Source organism: Tamandua tetradactyla, chromosome 4 (genome assembly GCF_023851605.1).
Source record: "Tamandua tetradactyla isolate mTamTet1 chromosome 4, mTamTet1.pri, whole genome shotgun sequence".
Taxonomy (NCBI): domain Eukaryota; kingdom Metazoa; phylum Chordata; class Mammalia; order Pilosa; family Myrmecophagidae; genus Tamandua; species Tamandua tetradactyla.
The window spans coordinates 138018682-138040585 of record NC_135330.1 but is presented as its reverse complement, the minus strand read 5'-3'; the positions used below and the strand labels follow the sequence as shown (position 1 = coordinate 138040585).

Sequence of the window (21904 nt, the reverse complement as noted above, 5' to 3'; positions counted from 1 at the left end):
CTAGTATGAAACATTCACATTATAGAACATTAAACTCTATGGAAAAAGATTGTTGAAATGATAAGACTACTCAGAAATTTTGGAATGATGTTAAAGTTGAGTGTCTTGGTATCCCGAAAGCTGATCTCATCTTCCAGAATAAAAATAAAATTATTTTGAAGTAAAAAAACCTAAAACAATCAAACACTAAAAGCAGAAATAACAAAAAATGTGCTTTACTTTAAGAGAATAACACTTGCAAAATTGATATAATAGAGAGCTAAGAATTAGGATAAGTAAAAGATCCTTTTTGTTTGGAAAAATATTCATCTTAAAAAAAAGATTACTGTAGAACCATTTCTATGATTATCTAATTACTTGATAAAATAAATCCAACAAAAACTTCTTCGAGATTGGATCATATTTATATATAAGTGTATGTGTACATATATGTGCACTTTAACACTGTTAAGGACATTTATATTAAAATTTTAGGACAGATTATATCAAAAGTGGTTCATTATGAATATTTTAAACATATGTCCTGAAATATTTTTCAGAGTCTGGACTGTAAAAACAATTTAGGTGATACTTATATATAGAGAGAGAAAGAAAAAATAGATGTATTATAAATGATTGATATTACTGATAATCATATAACCATATCCATGTTTGAAATTAAATTTCTAAAGATTAAAGAAACATTATGCTTATAAAAAATTATATCTTCACCATCGGGTATACTGTCTCGTATTAAATATAAAAACATAGCATTATTCAATAATACATTTTATACTAAGGGGAAGGATTTTCATTTAATTTTTCTTGAAATAGAAATAATAAGGAAAGTTCAGTTCAATCTGGAAGACCTCAAATGAATTCATTTACTTTAAGTTAGTTTTCTACTTCATCAGATTTTTATGTTTATAAACTTTTGAGTTTATATTCTTTTAAAAGCTATTTACAGGGTGGGCCACAGTGGCTCAGCAGGCAGAGCTTTTGCCTGCCATGCTGGAGACCCAGGTTTGATTCCCAGTGCCTGCCCATGCAAGAAAGAAAACAAACTATTTACAACTATTCACTGAAAGCATGTCATGGAAAGTTTTCTGGTTTTTATTTTGTTTGTTAAGTCTGCACTGTCTCCTTTCAGGCATCCAAATATTATATTCTACTTGTTTCCAGGATTCAGCTTTCTTTCATAAAGCTTCTAACAGCAGGATTGGGAAATTTTTAATTGAGGTTAAAAGTATTTATAAAAGTTCTAAATATTTTATTTTCCAATCCTCCAAATAGAGGCACAGGTAGAATTCTTTGACATTCTTGTTTTGCTAATAAATTTGTTTTCTATACAGCGTTTAAAAATATAGTTAATTGGAATTAAAACCTCAATTAACATTCCATAACAACAGAGGTATGAGAAGAAAAATCAAAGGAGTGCTTATGAAATTTATCTTGGGAAACACTGTATTGCTGAATAGTCAACAAACCAAACACATATACAAAGGGACTAGTCAAAATTCATTCGCTAAGGTAGTCATGCAGATCCTTACAGACAGGAGGAAAAACAAATGAAGAATATGCAAAATCTAGGCTTGCAATTTCTTGTGATCATTGGGGAAGCTTGTTTCCTAGCCATTTAAGAAGCACTCAGCAGTCTTCCGAGGTAAACAGCTACTGGGAAAAGAACCCACCAAAATATGTAATAGGTGACAGAATACCAGCAGAAGCTTTCTGCCATCCCTGCACACCACCCAAGTTAGTATCTCAAGCAGCTGTCCTGATCTCTGTGGTCTAAGCTTTTAACTAACTTTAATTAAATGGAACCTTTGGTATGCAAGGGTACATATGCCTGGGATGTGAATGAGAGAAGCAAACAGTAGAGCCTGGCATATGGCCCCCCACACACGCATCATTTGATTTTGATTTTTTTGCAAGTATAGTTTAACATTCATGAGAGGTAAAAAAGATGAGAGCAGAAATACAATTGTCTCTCTGGACCTTGACTTTTTTACCTACTATTCCTACCATCACAGCTAGTATTAAAAAACACTATAAGTCTTAATTGTCAGATGCACAATTTGCAATGTTTAAACGGACCCTGTGGATTTTGGTCCAAAACCAAATCAACCGGTTGCAAGCTATTTCTCTCTTCTGTTAGAGGTTCTGCTGCAATATTTGCATAAATGTAACCGTGCTGTCCGTCTTTTAACTTTTACTCAATTAATTATGCTGCCAGCCCCCTGCTGGTGGACAAAAATGAGACTTCATCTGCAAATAGCTTCAGCAGTTTACAGCTTATTAAATGCCAAAATCTAGTTAAGACAGTTTGAGAATTTTCATGTCAGGCATTTCAACATGCCATTTTTTAACACAAAATTCTTATTTAAAAAATGAACCCACTACCCCAAGTCAGGAAAAAAAAAATCACTAGCAGAAAGGTAATGAACAGATCAGGATTTTATACAAATTGTATACTTAACATATGTAGCTTACTTGGAGCATACTTAATTGGTTTGCCTAATAATGAAAAAGCTATGAGAAAGACTACGAAGTTGACAAGAAAATGGTCTCTACAAATTACAAACAGCTTTCATCTATGAAGCCACCTTTTACAGTTTATTTAAAAGTCTGTGTGTAGTCAGAATAAAAGCAGATGAAAAGGAGTTATATGCTCACATATTCTTCTAAAAATAAGTTTTCTCTTGCTACTTATGGCAGGTTTTACATATTGCATCAAACATCTGGTGCATTCATGATCTACTGTTCTTTATGCCATTTGGGGTTGGCTCTTCATTTAAACCAGAAAGAGAAAGAAAGAATAATAAATCCATTAAAGCCAATGAATTTTAAAAAACATACAATATTTTGCTACTATGAAATACTGCTATAAAATGATTGAAATACAGATTCTATAATTCTATGTGGTACTTTGACCTCTGTAAGTCCCAATGAGCACTCCTATAAATTTAGATCAAATCAAAATTTCCCTGAGAATTATATATTTCTTATAAGGTATCTGGCATAAAACATGTTAACTGCTTCTGCAGAAATCTTGGTCTCTATGTTTGTTTTATAATGATTTTTTTATTGATAAGATGTATATAGTTGAATTTCCTTAGTTTAGGGAAAAGAGAAAAATATTCCATTTATGCAATTGAAGAGATTCAAATATTTAATAAAGTAGATGTGCAAATTAATTCTGCATTAAGAATATTTTCGTTATTGTCATGGAAAAGTCAGTTAGGTTCTTATGACAATTGGCACACAGTCTCAAATCTGAAGTTGTCGCTTTTCTTTCTTCAGCTCTTATAGCATATCATGTGGTACTCTACTGTGTTGAATTATATTACAAACTGTGTCATGTTTATGTGCTCTTCTTATAAAACTATTGTGATAGAGCTGAATGAGACATGATGATTTATGACAGAAATGTCAGAAATTATTTTAAAGGCAATTTCTGTCTGATCATATACTAATTAACAGCTTTCATAATAAATCTCCAAATTTGTAGTTGGCATTTGATCAAAAGGAACATATTTTGTTGCTGGTATTTGAATACTTCGGACATATCATTAAGGAAATTCATTTTATTCACTCTTACTGGTTTCTACTGTGATATCATACGATGGTGGCAACTATTTCTCTGACTCTAAATAATATTATACATTATCCCAAGTGCATTGATAACTTCCTTTTCTAGAGCTTCTGATCAAAGAGGAAAAATGGTATGAAAAAAAGGGTGGGTATTTTTTCTTCATTTTAATTAATCCAGAATTATTTGTTACCTATATTTATTTACAATTATAAGGGTAGGCTCCTAGTCCTAGAAGAAACTGAGGTAATTTTCCTAATCCAGAACAAAGGGTAATTTAAAGAAGATGGAGCTTCAAGTTATATATGAGCTTTATGAGGATACATAAATTAAGTTGTGAGCGGTAGGCAACTGTAGGTTATCTTGAAATTTTTCTTCTATGGATAATTTGTATTCAGGAAATGGGTGATGGAAAAGACTTTGATTGAAATTTTTGTTCATTTCTTGTTAAATATGTAAGGATTTTTCATTTTCCCATTTCTTAGAAAGACTTGTAGAATTCATGAGATTTAGTCATGTATATGAGATTGTGATAAGAGATTTGTTCTTGAAAGGTTTCGTGATGATCTATCTACTGGAATAAAATAGAATGTAGAACAACTACACCTAATGAGTAAAGCAGATGATTTGACCATTTGATCTGGTACAGTTAGATTCTGAAATAGGATTATGCAAAAGGTCATAAATAAGAAAATACTAGTGCCACAGATATTACATACGATTAACTAGGATAAAAGAACAATTAGAAGCAGAAAAATAGCACAGTACATGCAGTCCTGTAAACTCTCTTCACTCTGCAATCCAGGCTGGGCACAGATGTTCTAGATATGCCATCCCTGCACCAGGCCCAGAAACAGGGTCTGAGGCCCTTCTCTTAACTGCAGAAATGACATCAGCCCAGTAAGGTCTAATGTCTCTGCAGTCTGGCTTAGTCCAGCTGAGCTAGCTATCTGGTCAGCAACCAAAGCAGGGAGGAAATGTGTTCCTTGGGCCATCCAGATTTATCTCTAATCAAATAGAAACTTAGTCTCAGCTTTTTAATACCTTTGATCACTTTCAGCTTCTCTGCTTGTAAATATTCGGGAACTTTACAATACCATTTACCTTAGTTATTAAAAAATATTTCTTGTCCTTCTATATTCCTCTAGCTATTACCCAGTTTTCTTTCCTTCATAGCAAAACTACTCTGAAGAGATGATCATACTAGTTGTCACCAATTACTCAATTTTCCCTGTATCTAAATAAAATCCGGCATCTGTTACATCACTCCATTGAATCAGTTCTCACTAGGGCCATCAATCACTTTCATAACACTAAACCCAATAGAAATTACTAAATCTTCAATATTCCTTTTGTGAAACACTCTCTTCTTTTGGCTGCACCACACTTTCCAGGTTTTCTTAATTATTTATTGACCACTACTATATGGACTTCTGTGCAGATCTATCCTTTTTCTTTGAACATCATATACTGAAGATCTGCAAGATATGATTCTATCCTTTCTCTTCTCTTCTGAACACTCTAGGTGATTTCATCCATGCAAATGGCTTCAGTTACTATCTATAGGTTCATGCCTCCCAAGACCACAGCCCTATCCTCCGTTCTCCTGAGGATAGGCTCCTGAAATGCATATCCTTTTGTTAATGGATATTTCTACTTTGATTTCTCAATGGCACTTCAAACTAAACAAGTAAGACAGAAATAATGATTTTCATCCCAACACCAGTTTTCTTGTATTCTCTAAATCAGTGGATGATACTGCTAAACCATCCATTTTGGATGGAATTTCAACTCACTACTATCTACTGATTGACATTTCTGCTTTCATATAAGGATCCACATTTCAACTGAGTTACTTTTTCGAAATCAATACCAATCAGTAGGCTATGGTGACAATCTAGGCAAATACTACTGTTAGGCAAGATTAGGGTGATAGCAGTGGCGATGAGGAGATGTATAAATTCAGGAGAAATTTAAAGAGTAAAATTGACAAGCTTGACTGACACATTGGATATTGCAATGGGAGAGGTAAGAGTGAGTTGGAATTCCATTCAAAATAGAACATGAAAACTCCCCTCAACACCACTCCAGTTTAGAAGTTCTTGTAGCACTTTCCTTCAGGTCTCATATTCTCTTTAAACTGAAATTTCCTTGGTAGGATTTTTTGACTACTTGATTATCATTCTCATTGCCTTATACTCCTGGGGAGTAGGGATCATATCTAGTCCAGCTCACCGTAGTATCCCTGGCCCTAACACTGTGCCTGGTATGTAGGAAGTAATTAATTAGTACTTGCTAAATGAAAGCAGATTTTGGAGCTCACACATCATAGGGATCTTCTCTAGTTTAATAATCTGGAGTTTATTATTACATTTCTGGAGGGAATAAAATTAAGTCAAGACCTAAAGTTTGGGTGGAGATTGTGAAAACTAAGACAATTGCATTTCAGGCAAAGGAAACATCTAGTAATGTGGGGGGAAGGGGAAGGCATGTCAGATTCATGGAATTGAAAAACAAAGTTCAATATGGTTGCGTTATAGTAAACTAAAAGTGAAAGACCAGAAGAAACTATAGAGTTAATCGGGGAAAAAATCAGGAAAGCTTTATTTGCCCTGATAGATTGCCATACAACTTAGTGGAACTCATTATAGGAATGAAGAAAAGATATTTTTCCTCTTATCCAAACTTCATCTTAATTCTTAGCCTAATTTCTAACTCATTTTACTGGTAATGGCCTCCCTAACTTAGAGTCTCCTTTTCATGTGCCGTTTATTGATAGCTATTACCTTATGTAAACCATCATTTGTAAATCACAAAATTCCAATGGCTTGATACACAGGGAGTTTATTTTTCATTCTTTTTAACACCTGAAATAGGTGTCTCTGATGGGTGTGGCGGTCTCCTCCACAAAGTTTTCAAGAAAACAGGAACCTTCCTTCTTGTGACTCTTCCATTGACCAAAGAGTTGATCAAAATTTGCCTATTTTTTTCCACTCATTTTTCACCTCCTCTATCAGCACCACCCTGAACAAAGGGGACGGGGAGATGCAGTCTAGTTCTGTGCCCTAGAGGTAGGAGAGAAACTCTGATCATGATAAGGGTTTAGCAATCTTGCCATAGTCTGCCACAAATATCTGTACACATCGTAGTTTATGGAAAGAAACCATACATCTTCTCTCAAAGAAGAAAATCCAAAACCCCATTCAGTTCATGAATCCAACTTGATAGCCAGGATCATGTTTTTCTTCATCAGGTCTACACATGAGTCCTCTCGGGCTGGTAGGGAAGACCCGATATTGCCTATCACCTACCCTCCACAGCACCATCCCTCCAACACACTCGGTGTATATTGTAAAGCGGGGAGAAGGAAATAAAGTATGATTCAGGAAAGGAGAGAGTGTGACCTAAAGCAATGGCTGCCATTGACAAAGATAAAGAGCTACTGGGAAGGCGTTATAAGTTCCCTCCCATGCAAGGAGGAAATTCCGTGATTACATATTCCTGTGTCTAGTATACCTTCCTGTGAATTTTGGAGCCATCGGTCCATGCATCAAACGTGAAGGAAAGCTGCCTGCTTGCGATAAACAGCCCCTTTGGATTGATACTCAGAAGAAAAAGTAACAACAACAAAAACAAGATACATTTTAGGGGCTGTTTGTTACAGGAACTAGCATTTCTTAGGTTAATAACTCCCTGAAAAAGCAATGTCAGTTTCTGACTGAGGCCACAACAGGGGCAGGAGGGAACATTTCCTATACAGTGGCAATGGAGCATATCAGAAAGAAACAAGTCCAATAGTGTGATTCATTCATTTGACCAGTTTACAACAGATAATACAGGAATTGATAAGGATTATAATTTAATTCACTCAGGGATTGCTGTGTGGTTTTTAAAGAGAAAAACAATTACTAATTACAACTAAAAGCTTTCCCTGCTTTAAAGAGAAGTTGAAGTTAGTTAATAAAGGTGATAAGCATGCATTGATTAATCACAAATCCATTGCTGAAAAATTAAGACTATAAACCCTGATACTCATAATACTCTCAAGTTGAAATTCAAATTTACTAATTTGGACATTTCTTGATTGATGAAATAGGAAATCAAAAATATTTTAAGAGCATATGAAGAACAATAAAATGCTTTTCTAAAATGTAATTACAAAATTATAGAGGATTAGAAAGTAATGTATTGAAAAGTATCTTTTTCCTAAATCAGTGCGATTATTTTCCTTGTTAGTAAATGGTACTTGAGAAGGTTCTCCTCACAATAGCTCAGGGAAAATAAACTGTGAAAGCAAACATATATATTTATAGATTAATTACAATCAAGGTAAAATCCAACAATGAAAAGACATTTCCTTACATCTTATTCCATCTTCAAGCCCCAGTTTCTGTACACAAGGAGTCCACTGCAACTTTCTTATGCAATACCCCATCTGCACTGAGTGTTTTTTGGAAATAGCTCATTAAATAGAACATTCTCAATGTCTTCCTTTCTCTCCGTCATGAAACTGTCTTCTCTGGATCTCATTGCATCAGAAACTTGCATTTACTTGGTATGAGTTAATTTAATAAGTGTTGTAATGTTGATTTGTGAGTGCCCAAATATTAAAGTGACATATGTTTTTTTTAGGTAATATCTTTGTATCATATAAGGTTTTTCTTAAGACACAGCTTTAATTCACATAATATCACTAAAGATAAAGAGAGAAAGTCTATCTTTGGAAATGTCATGTTATCTACTTCACTAATCCACATATTCATTTTCTGAATGCTGTGCCACGTGTTCATGAGTGTGCGTTAACGAGTTTAATGGTTTCTGTCCACACCCTCCACTCCAATCATGTGTATCCATTTGCAATTTCCAGAGTATGCTATGCTCTCTTACCTTTGAATTTTTGACATATGCTGTTTCCTCTAAACAGAAGTTCTTTACAATAATTTTTATGCTTGATTTCAACAGATATTTTAAGACTCTTCCAGGTCACTTGTTCACAATGAGTTCTTCTGTCCCTGGTACCCATAAGACATACCAATTAATCCCATGTTTTAATATAATAGTCATGACATTTTATTTTAACTTCTCTGTAATTCACCCCCTCACACACACACACACTAAACTGCAGTAAGCTTGTTGTGGGCAGGACTTTGTCTTTGTAAGTGTAGGAATCAATATATCCCTTAGCTTGGTAAGAGGTACAAAGAGATATTTCTGGAATGGACGAATAAATGAATAAATGGATGCAAGAGTAAATTTGGAGTAGGGACATTGTGATATCTAAGTTATATATCAGTAACATGGTCAGGGCCTACACATAAATTAGTGGGAGTTGACATGTACAAATTGGAATGTGTGATTAATTTATGGTAACTGAGTTGTGGTAGACTACCTATTCCTTCATGAATGCAAAGTGAAATTTTTCCAAAGGACACTCTGATATCCAAAATCGTCCTGAAATTCACTAAACAGTGTAAACATTACTCCCTCTGATATAGAAGGTATTTCCCCACTATTATAATAATCACATTTTTTCCCTGTTCTTCTAGTGGCATGGGGAGTCCAAATTGAGCTTAGACCCGTGTCAGGAAACCACTACTTGATATGCAAAATTTCCCTCCCTTGACCACTAAGATGAGAGTCTCAAAAGTGGTCACTGGATAAATCGTGAACCCCACCACCCACACATCCATCTTTTATTATCTGGATCTGGGCTAGAACAAGCAACATCATACATTATACTCTTTCTCAAAGCACATACCATATGTCACAAGAAAGCATTCTAACATCAAGTGATATTGTCTGCTGTAGCTGTAGCTTAATTGTCAATAAGTCTTCCTATTGTTTTACAAGGTCAGTTGTTCTGCATTAGATGACCAAGTTCATGCTAGGGTCAGTAAATTCCAATAAATCAGCCCATTACTTTATGCTGTTAAATATGCTTGGAGACAGTATTTTGCAGAATATCATTCAATAAGTGTTTCTGCCAAGGAAAAGACAAAAAAAAAAAAAAAGGAAAAAGAAAAAGAAATCCAAATCAAGAATGTGTATTACAGTGAAGGAAACTTGCTTATTATGCTTCTTATGCCCTTCCCTGATAGAAAGGTCCCCAAGTTCTTTATCAAGCATTCTAGAAAATTATCCACTGCCCAAGAATCTATGTATAGTTCTACCTCATCCCATCTCTTCAAAAACGTGAGTACAAGGTATACCACTTGCACTTTTGCTAACTTGGATTTACGTCTCCACTATTCTGCATAGATCCAGGACTTAGGCTCTAATTCTATATAACATCCAGCTAAAGAAGGCTTACTGCTCAGAGACATTTCTAAGTCAGTCTTGATTCTTTTGCATCTAACTGGGCAATTGGATAGGGGTAAATTCTTCATAATAAATAGATTGGAGAGAGAACTTCTAGGACAGTTTCTTGCTGTCCTCACTGGTCAGAGGAAACTCACCTGATGAACAGGAACGGAGATGGTTTCCGTCGCCTTAATGGAAAATCCTGGTTGACACCAAATGGCATGCAGACAGCAGGTAGACTTAATGACCACACCTTAGAAATAAAATTGACACTGAGATCCTGGCTATTGTCAATAAATTAAGGGGTTCTCAGGAATAACTTTTACTGGCAAGCTTCTAAGGCCTCATTTGATTTATATAATCACCAAGGGAAAAAAATCATAAAACTTCTCTCCAGTTTTGACAAGCAAAGAAGAACATCAGGCTGTCAGAGATTCACGGTGCTTTCCTGAGTTTTCTACACTGTAGTTAGTTCCCAGTCACCCAGCTCTTGAGTGAAGATAGGCAGGTGCATTGGAGAAGGCTTCTGTTCATGTGCTGGACAGACAGGAACGATAGATGCCCACTCTCTTTTCCTCACCTCACAATTTATACTCTCTTCAACAGCTCAGAAAAGATCCAAGCTTATCTTTTTTATGATAACTACAATTTCCTTATCCTCTTCTCCCATCGAAATACTTCTTCCATTTTCTAATTTGTATTACCTACCTGCCATGCACACACGTAAAACTGTGATTCCTTTGAATCTTTTTTTGAGTCCATTTAAACATCAGTAACTTTCCATAAATGTTTGCTGTCTTGTATTAAATTGAAAACATTATTCCTTTCAAAATATTTTTCAACCCTAAAACAGTAACTTTTATGCAATCTGAAGAATTGTGTTCTCTCTCAATTTCATCATGCTTCTAGACTTAACACTTATCTAAATAATGAAGATGCTGAGGAAGAACATATGCAAAGCTACCAAAACTTTCAATATGGTAAAAGAGTATGCTATTTTTAAAATGTAAAAATACTGTATTGAAAATTTGGATAAGTGCTCCATATATTCTTTCTATAGTAACACAGTTGGACCAGCTAACACTGTTACCTAAGGTATGTTAACAGTGTCATGTACCATACCCATGATTAACTGAGTATAAGGGAATAACGAGAGAATAAGGGATAACAAAAGAAGGGGATTTTAAAGTATTTGCACCAGTTTTTGTTTTTTTTTTTTTTGGTGTGCTGTATGGTCGGGTCACATTTCATTTTTTTTCCATGTAAGTGTCCCATTATTGCAACAAAATTTATTGAAATTTGTTTGTTGTTTCTTTGTTTGTTTGTTTATTTTGGGAAGTACATGGGCTAGAAATTGAACCTGGGTCTCCCACATGGCAGGTGGGAATTCTCCCTCATGGCAGGTGGGAATTTTCCCACTGAACTACTCTTGCACCCCCTGCATCACTTTTGATATCTAAAAATTTATCAGTGCTTTTCACAATTTGTAAAATACAAAATATAACTGTATCTCTTTCCTTATTAAAATTTTTCAATGCTTTCCCATTGCCTTAATGATAAAATCCAAGCAGTTTAGGATGACATACAAAACTTATTATGATATAGTTTCCACTTAAATTCTCTAGCTTCATATCTCAACACACAGCCACTTTCTCATTTCCAGACATATTTATTTGGATTTTCTTGAACCATATTATTTTTCATTTCCACACCTTTTGCACAGGCATACACTTTTCATACCTACTGTACCTTTTCAACTCTATGTTTCTCATCCCTTGTCTTATTATGGGTTCTCTAGAAGCAGATCCTGAGACAAGATTTAGTAAAAACTGGCAGAGAAGTAAGAAAGTGGGGCAGGGAAGACATGAAAATGTGGAATTTAAGTGCGTGTTATCAAGGAAGTTAGCAATTGTAGCTCAATACATAAGAATGCTAGAAGCATATGAAACAGGAGTTTCAGAGTTAACACACAAGAGGAGCAATGGAGCTAAATCATTTATTTACTAACTCCCAACAGTGACTATGGAATTGTCTAGCCACTCACTCATTTATTTTTGAAGGTTTATCTAAATTATCTCTGCCACACTAGCTATTTTTATTAACAGATCCTTATTACATGTTGTTCTAGTTTGCTTAGCTGCTCAAATGCAATATACCAGAAATGGAATGACTTTTAAAAGGGGGAACTGATTAAGCTGCTAGTTTATAGTTCTAAGGCCATGAAAATGCCCCAAATTAAAGCAAGTCTATAAAAATGTCCAAATTAAGGCACCAAGAAGAGGTTACCTGCATTCAAGAAAGGCCGGTGAAGTTCAGGATTCCTCTCTCAACTGGAAAGGCATATGGTGACCATGGTAACATCTGTTAGCTTTCTCTCCAGACTTATTTCATGACACTCCCCTGGGGGCGTTTTCCTTCTTTGTCTCCGAAGATCTCTGGCTGTGCACGCTCTGTCTTAGAATCTCAAGCCTTTTTCAAAATGCTTTCCCTTTTAAAGGATTCCAGTAAAGTAATGAAGACCCACCTGGAATGGGTGGAGTCACATTTCCCTCTATTCAAAAGTTCTTACACACAACTGGGTGAGTCACATCTCTGTGGGGATAGCCTAGTCAAGCATCCAATTTATATTATTAAATAGGGATTAAGAGAAGCAGTTGCTCCCATGAAATTGGATTAGGATTAAAAAATAGCTTTTCTAGAGTACATAAATCTTTTTGAAGCTGACACGTGTTTTTGTTCCATTTTAACTTGTGGACAAAAGCTTAGATTTCTGAAAATTAATATATCATGAAAAATAGAGCTCTATTATGTGGATCTGAAAACTGTGAACATACCTCCATATCCTGATGTTTTTACCAGAAAAAAAAGACATTGGTGGAATATTCATAAGGAGCAAAATGAAAGACTGCACACTATACCTTATTTAGTAATTTTCAAAGTTGCTCTGGAAAATTAATTCTGAGAACAAAGTAAAGCAATTTTACCAAAGGTACTAGGTAAATTTCTATATTGTTTTGTTTGTGTTCTCCATGAGAGTTGAGCAAAACTAATCATTATTTTAGTTTCCATTTGCTTTTTAGTGTTACAATGTTGAATCATATGCAGTATATCACAGTAAAAGCAAACATGTTAACCTTATAGTGCTTTTTTGAGTGTTAATGATAATGTCTTTCATTATTTGCTTTTGTAACAAAGCATTATGGCAGCAATGGAAATAATAAACTTTGTAAAGCATTTTATCACCTATTCATCTTAAACAAAAGTTTCATCATATTTCAATATGGTGCAATATTGCAGTACAGAATTATGCAAACTAAAAGGCATTTCCTTTCACCTGCAGAAAGAACTGATGGCTAGTACAGAAGCTGAGGAATGAAAGCAGATGAAGAAAGTCACCTGAGTTGTATTGCTGCATTAAAAACACTCACAATCTTGTTTTGTCAATAGCTCAGTTATGATCACCTATATGTTTTCATTACATGTAGATTTGCTGGCCCATGCTGACAACGAGCAAGGTACCATTAATCATAAAGGGAGAAGGTAAATCTCAATGCAAGCGAAATATAAAAAAAAAACAACAACTATGACATTGAGGGTTACTCTAGACTAAAAAAATTTGTAAAACAAACTGACATCTTGAGTATAGAAAGATAAAAACAAGTGTTTGATCCCAAGAGAATATAAAAAACTGAAGATCCAAATATCAATATTCATGTCAGCCTATATTGCTCATGTGGATTATGCTAATTATATTCGAAAGTTCTGGAGTCCAAAGACCTTCATGCAAACTTCGATTCCAACACGTGGTTGATCAGTCCTTATTACTCTGAACCACTGCCGGATGACAAAATTTGGGACGTACAAGTCCTTCCGCAGGCTGCGGAGGGTCTCTTCACAGACCATTTCTCACAGTGTGCGCTCTTGGTCACCTGCCTCCCAATCTCTGCAGGCCAGGCCAGGACCCACGTGAGACCTACTGAATGTGAGTCAGTACAGGACAATTCGGTAGGGGAGCATTCACATTTTAACAAGCTCTGCTGCTGATATTTGTGACCTCTTGGCTGCACTATGAAGTATTTAGATGAGACTTTGATTATTATAAATTTATAATATTCTGATCTGCTTTCTCAAATATTGGAACATTGAAATTATAAAGGTTATTAAGAGAGCTTTTCCTAAATTAACTAAAATGCCTTTATAAAATATAATAATTAATTATTATTAAAAGTTTTTCCAGAAAACTAAAACAAAGAGACAGCGTCTCAAATCTACTGTGTAAGGAAATGAAATTTAAAATTGTTCCTGAGGAATGCCCACTGTTTTTGTGTGTTTATGCTGAATCAGTCATCTAGGATTGCTAATATTCTTTTAAATTTTTCATTCTAAGTCTGAGAACTCTTCTTATTCAGACATTGGTCTACATCTGCAAAATTTCAGGCCTTACTGGGAAAATACCTGGTTAGGTTTTATGATGGTTTAAAGCTGTTATGTACCCAAGAAAAGATCATGGTCTTAAAGCTAATTCATTCCTGTTGGTGTAAACTTATTGTAGTTGTGGCTCCATTGTAAGTAGGAACTTTTGATGAATAGGATCTCAACTTGAGATGTGACCCACCTCATTCAAGGTGTGTCTTAATCCTCTTAATGAAGTCCTTTAAAGAGGATGAGAAACAGAGAAGCTGAGAGAGAAAAGCCAGAGACTGACAGAGAAAAAGATAAAGAAGCTGAAACACAGAGAAGCTCAGAGAGGAAACCCAGTGAAGCTGAAAAAGGAACACAGGAAACAGAGAGAAACCACAGAAACAGAGGAAGCCACTGAAACCAGAAGCTGGAAGCAAGAAAATCTGAGAGAGAAGGGAGAGAACACAAGACAAGGACATGTGCCTGGCCTTGCAATAGAGAGAAGTTGGTCTTCAGGGAGAAAGCATTTCCTGCTGATACCTTGAATTGGGTATTTTCATAGCCTAAGAACTGTGAGTTTGCAGGTTAACAAATCCTCATTGTGAAAACCAACCCATTATTTTTCATTTTGTCAACTTTAGCAAACTAAAACAAGTGTTTATACAATTATTTTCTAATAATAGCAGTTATTTATATTTTGTTCATTCTTTATCTTATTGCAAAACATTGCATTTACTTTTCAGTTGAATATACACATAAATATTTATTTAGAAAATCAGTACAAAGGGTAAATGAGAAGAAAAGACAATGTACTATACAGAAATGTATTCTGCAAGTTACTGTTCAGTTACTAAAAGTAGACCCCAAACACACAAATTCCAGGCAGCCATGTCAAGAAAAAAAAAAAGGAATTAAAGCACTTAATGGTTAAAAAAATGAATGACAGACAAAGTAAGAATATGAATTAAATTTTTTTAAGTTTATATTTCTAAACCCACCCCTCTGTTCCAGTTGGATCATATAAATAACAAGGACCCATTTCATACAACCTTACAACAAAAATTCGACAGCATGCAGTTTCTAGGGAACAGGTAAATAAGCCAGCCTCTATTATCTGACTCCTGCCATCCTTAGAGATTCTTGCTCATAGATTGGATGCCATACCTTCTAGCTCCCATAATAGTCTGTACATAACTCTATTATTATGCTCACTCTCTACCCAAAACTTTAAATTTCTTTCAATTGTCGGTCATCACTAGACTCTAAGCTCCCTGAGAGCAAGAACTTTTGCTCTCCAGAAACCAAAATAATAGTGTCTCCAGCATCTCGCTGCTATGGAGGAGACTCAATGTGAGCTTATTGTGTTACGAACAAAAGAGAATTCCTAACACAAAACTGGGCCTTATCATTTTAGGAGAGTCAATTTCCATGTCCTGGATCTCACAGTCACAAAGTCCTCTTTTACTTTTTTTGTAAGAGTTTCATTTTATCCTTTTGTATATTAAAACCCTGGCAGAATCTCCTGGTAAGTAAGAGCTCCCAACTTGAATATTTGGATCTCATTCCCCAGAGATCTTCCTTAATTTCTCATCAGGTAATATGTTCATAAACTCTGATCACTCAGCTGTCTTAAAACAAAGTATTCTATGGAGAGAGTGAAACCCAACTTTTTTTGCTGAGTTGCAAATTTAAACCATTGCATGGGGCTTTTCTTCATATTCATAGCTTAGTTTAGTATATATAAAATTCATTTTATAAGTATAGTCCATTCTTGTCAAGAATGTTTTATTTTGATTACGTACATCTTATAGTACAAAGGAATGAGACATAATGCCATGTGAACTAGTAAAATTTAAGAAATTTACCGACAAAATAAAGCTGATCAATCTTGGTTGCACTGAGAGGAGAAAAAAAGTTATTCAGGTGGCAGGAAAATACATGTCAGCATATTTTATGAACCTTAGGATATCTGAAGAGCTTTGGACATACCATTCTGAGATCATGAAATTTTTCCAGAAAAATTCACTTATTTTATTTTTGAAATTGAATTTTTTACCGAAATATGAGGCTTGCTGATATTTATTCCTTTCCAGGTATTTTAAATAGTTTTGAGGAATTTTGTAGATTTTTTTCTTTTGTTGTTACAATTCCATCGTTTCTCATAGATTCTAGGTACGAATCACTTTCATTGATTTTGCTAAGGTTATTGGTATCCCGGTTGTCTAATACTTGGGACTCTTGTCGCATTAGGAATATTTACTTTTGTTTCAGATTTGCTCTTATTTCTTTTCTGTTTATTCTCATTTTTTTCTTCAGAAACACTTATTTTATCTAGATGTATTCTCTAGATACTCTCTGCCATCCAAATGCATCTTTTCTCAAAATATTCATGTAACTGCCTTTTACCTTATATCTTTAAATTATGATAGTGTTTCTCAAATTTGAGATATGCAGCTATGGTTATCTGCATATAAATTTTGCTTTACAAATATGTTCCTTTCATACAGTGTTTCTATCCATTTTTAAAAATTTCTCTCAGTATTTCTTTATCTTAATTGATCATGTTTTTTGAGCCTTTATTTGTAATTGATGATTGTTTTTCCTTCCATGTCAGTGTTCTCCCTCTCTTTATTCCTTGTTAAGGGAGGTAATAAATTCTGTAATGTTCTTCTATTGCTATCAGTGAATAGTTTTACAAAGTATATATTTCCCCTGAGTATAGTATGGAAATTTCACATAGAACCAGGTATTTAATTTATCTCTTTTACTGGGTTTGATAATGAATTTTTAATCCAAATATACAGGCAGAGAGTATTGATATATTACATTTAGCCCATTTGCTATTCACTTGATTGCTGCAGTGTTCTTCTTTCAGATTTAAGGTAGGGGTTGGGAGTCCACGTAAAGCATCAAGTGAGACCTCTGGCGAATAAGACAGGAAGTTTTGTCCAATTCTCTGACTGTGAGAAAGACATTGACTATTCTAAGAACCAGAGGAAAGCATGTGTCTATAAAAAGTAAAAATTCTATTAATTACGGCAACTAGTACAATTTTTAAGCAATTTCTGTAGGCCAGGTATAACATTCGTATTAACTCTAATCTACTCAATATCCATAAAAATGAGGTATTATTGTTGCTACATTACTTAAATGCTATAAATAAGAAGAATGGAGATGTGCTTAATTTTAAGGTATTAAAGGTATTTACCTTTTTCTGCATATTAAATTTTGGTGGAAGAAAAATCTAAATAGGAAATAATGGAAAGAACAAAGCAAACAAATATGGGGTCAAATACTATAGTTACATGGCTCTCAGTATTCATTCCAAAATATTTATAAGAGAAAGTACAAATTAAACTGTGTTATGATGAAATCTAAATGAAAATATTTCCAGATTGGTGATGTCTTAAAACTTAATTTTTAAGTTGGATTTATATAAGTGAATTTCCATGAATCAATCAGCGCTTATGGAAATTTCATTTCTTCCAATCATTGTCTGAACTATATAAAAATATGTAAGACTGCTTTTTAAAAAATCTGTTTGCTATTAGAAAAAGTAAGATGACTGAACATTTTAATGAAATACTAATTTTTAATTGGTTTTGGTTTCATAATTACAAACATTTTTGAACTTTCAGTTTATCTTGCATAGTATAGGGAAATGTGTTGTGCATTTTTAAAATTCATTTTTGCTTATTTTACTTAAATTTCTTGAGAAACAGTTAGACATTTAAATGTGTCAGGATTCTATTTTTGTTTTCTTTTGTTTTTTTGCATGGGGAGGCACTGGGAACCAAACCTGGGTCTCTGGCATGCCAGGCGGCAATTGCCTGCTGAGCCACCATGGCCAGCCCAGGATTATGTTCTAATTGCTAAAATCTAATATTCTGATGGCTGAGCCACAGTATATCTTTCCTCCACTTACTTACATCAAAGTTCATCACTATTTATGGACATATAATTAGCTTGTTTTAATCCTACCATTTTCAGATACCCACCATATGATTAGCTTTCTCTTTTTTTAGTTAGAAAATTGCTAAAGGATCAATGCACAATATATCATTTTCAACTTTAGGGCACCAATTACTTTGACCCTCAGTGTAAAATTTATTGACTTTTCTTTTTAGTACATTATCACCAGTTGCAGCATGGTGTTTATTAATTAGTAAGAGAAATATAGATTCATATGTGAACAGTTCTCCTTTTAAGTTTGTTGCCTATAACACACATGGGAACATGGTATCTTATTAATGTCATGTAGAACTTAGAAGACAGTTTTCATTTCTCATTCCCAAGGTTTCCATATTTTTTCCATTAATATGCATCATAAACTTGAAAATGTTAGAAAGAAATTTTGAAACTGTTTGTAGAAATTACAAATTAGAAAAGCCTCCATTGTTCTGGAATTATTCCTAATTAAAGTGATTTTATTATTTTTTCTTAGTATTAAGAAATACCAAATAGATACATTGCATACACTTTTGTTTACATTATTGATAGTTGCAACACTATATTAATTAGCAGTAGTAAAGATGGGGTAAATATCACTAGATATAATGGTGGAATACATTTGTTGGCTATTTGTGTATTTGTGTCACTCAAATACTAGACAGAAACTTTTTTGGACAGCAAAGAATGGAAACGATAGAGAAAGAAATGATTATTTTAAGCTCCAAATACACATGTACTTTGTTAGGTAATCTCACATATCATTAGTATTCAGTCATTTCTCTATTCATTCATTCATTCAATAAATAGTAGGAATACTAGGCTCGTGGGATAGATATGGTGATGAGCATGTCCCATTGAGCCTTGCACTCAAGTGGGAAAGCAATCAGGAAATAAAAATTGTATAGTAATACAAGTAAAGTTCTACATAGAAATTTAAACCTGGATCAGACGTCAAAAAAAAAAAAACCCTGAAAGACAAGAATGTTTTATTAGATAGGATGACTAAGGAAGAGCTCTTTGTGGAAGTGACCTAAGAACCGAGCACAGAATGAAATAAGAACGGTAGCCTTGCACACATCTGGGGGCATAGCGTTCTAAAGATGTGGTCCAGCAAGTACAGGTGCCCTGGAAGGAGTATGTTTAGTGGGAGGATCTGCAACTAGGTCAAGATGGCTGGAATAAAATGAGCAAGGCGAAGCATGGTCTCATTGTTAACCATGCACCAGACTGAGAGCCAATGGGGTATCGTGAATGCTTGGAATTTATTCTAAGTGTGATGGAAAAATATTGGAGGTTTTTTCAAGGGAATGGTGAGGTCTGATTTCAATTTAACAATATTTCTTTGGGTACTGTGAGAGTGTATTTTAGAGGTATAGAATAGAAGCAGAGCCACTGTAAGGAGGCTATGGTAATAGACAAAACAAGATATGATGGTATCTTGGACTAGAAGGAGATGGCCAGTGCAATCCTGAAAAGTGATAAGATTTGAGGCATATTTTGAAAGCAGAGATGATAAGTTTTACGACTGTGTCATAAGTATGTTATGATAATTAGAAAGAAGATGAGAATGGCTCTTAGATTTTGATCTGTGTAACTGATGAACAGGGGGATAATTTTTTGCTTATGGAGAGGTGAAGACTATTGTAAGGTGGTTTTAAAAATGTAGTGAGAGAATAAGACTTACAGGAAAGATGCTCCAGGATTCAGTCCTTCCACCAAAACAGGCAGGAACCTTCTAAAACAACTATTCTGAAACTCAAGAGTCCAGAAGGGCACTGCACAGCATCTAGAAAACAGCAGGAAGAAGAGGCTAATACATTATGGTAAAGAACTGTACATTGCTTTCTCTGAATGGCGGCTACCAGTGCCCATTCCCTACTCTTACAGCAAGCCAACACTGGGTCCAGTCCTTGGCTAGCAGCTGCTGACAGAAAGGACAATAAAAATTCTTTTCCCCAAGAACACGGCTGAGCATGGCTGATCACTGATCATGGCTCTTGATTAGTGAATTTGGATCACTGGGTCCTAGCTCTGAGGGCAGGACAAAAGTGGTGATAGCCATTGTTTCAACTGTTTCAACAGACAGAGGAAGTTTGAAGACACAGGGCCTCCTCGGGGTTGTGGGGGACAGTTCAACTGTTTCAACAGACAGAGGAAGTTTGAAGACACAGGGCCTCCTCAGGGTTGTGGGGGACAGTTAGCTGAAGGAATACATTTTAGACTCCCTTCCTGATTCCCTCCATAAGGCACTTAGGAACCTGTCCATGCCATCTTTGTGGGTCCCTGGCCCTGTTTTGTCGGGGAAAGAAAATATGGGAGTCTTCCCTGGTGTGACCCTCTCCCAGAATTTGCCCTCCAGGAGAAAGCAGTCTGAGACAACAAAAGGAGCATAATAAATTATAGAGGAGGACAGTATGGAACAAAGGCCTGCCGGTGTCAGATACTTGGGAGAAAGGAGTTTGTCCCCCGGGAAACAAATAGACAACCAGACTCTTGTAAACAAGGACACTCAAAAACTAGCAAGCAAAAGTCCAGAAAAAGAAGTAGTCAAGTAAGACAGGAAAATCCCTGCACAGTGCATTCGCCTTAGGAATACATTCCTGATAAGAGGGCTGAAACTCAAGGAGATCTGTCCTATCACCAGCTGTTTACAAAACCAGGAAACAGACAACCCAGTGAGTAAATCCCAAAAGTAACGTTTCAAAATATTAAAATGAACAACGTGCAAAAAAGAGTACAAGACAAAGAAGCAGGAAATTATGGCCCATCGAAAGGAAGAGGATAAAAATACAGAAAACCCCACTGAAGAAGACAAGAATGTGAACATATGGACCAAAGCTTTAAAAATAAAAGTTCTTAAAAATGCTTAAGGTGATGAAGGAAGGTGCAGAGAAAGAACTAGAAATAGCAGGGAAACCATAAATGAACAATATGAGAGTCTAAGTAAATGATAGAAATTTAAAAAATGAACCAAACAGAACTAATGGAGTTGAAGACCAAAATAGTTGATGTGAAAAATGACCAGGAGGGTTTCAAGAGAAGAATGGAACTGGAAGAAGAAAGAAATAATGAAATTGAAGACAGGATACTTGAATAAGCCAGGCTGAGGAGTAGAAAGAAAAAAAGAAATATTAGAAGCAAAAATAGCTGAAGAGGGGGAGGAAGGGTAACTCAGTGGTAGAATTCTTACTGCCATGCAGGAGACCCCTGGGTTTGACTCCAGGTCCGTACACTACCTGCCCCCCCCCCCCCAATTCAAGAAATGAGGCTGCAATACAAGATAGTAACATGGAAAATGTGACCCCCCACCATACAGCATACAAAAAAAAAATAGCTGTATTTTAAGAGAGAATGGGGCATAAAGAATAGTCAAAGCAATAATGGCAAAGATAGTAAAGTATAAATATATATATATCCAAGAAAGTAGAAAGAACACCAAAAAAAGATAAACATAAAGAAAAATGCACTCTGTCATATACTGATTACACTATCAAATGTAAAAGACAAGAAAAGAGTTCTAAAAGATACAAGAGAAAAGTATCATATTGCATATAAGGGAATCTCAGTAAGATTGAGTGCTGATTTCTTATGAGAAACCAAGGAAGCAAGAAGGCAGTGGGTTGAAATACTTAAAGTGCTGAAGGGAAGCAACTCCCAGCCAAGAATTTTATATTAAGTGAG

General features: G+C 35.0%; 1 long non-coding RNA gene across 1 annotated transcript; it reads right to left on the bottom strand.

Annotated features, from left to right (window-relative positions):
• Positions 1-6414: 6414 nt before the first annotated feature.
• Positions 6415-20323, bottom strand: LOC143679383 (uncharacterized). The gene is made up of 6 exons (XR_013173704.1): positions 20109-20323; positions 19908-20009; positions 10027-10124; positions 9330-9551; positions 8459-8583; positions 6415-6636 (listed from the first exon to the last, which is right to left on the bottom strand). It is a non-coding gene; the product is annotated as an uncharacterized LOC143679383 (long non-coding RNA).
• Between the last annotated feature and the right edge of the window lie 1581 nt (positions 20324-21904).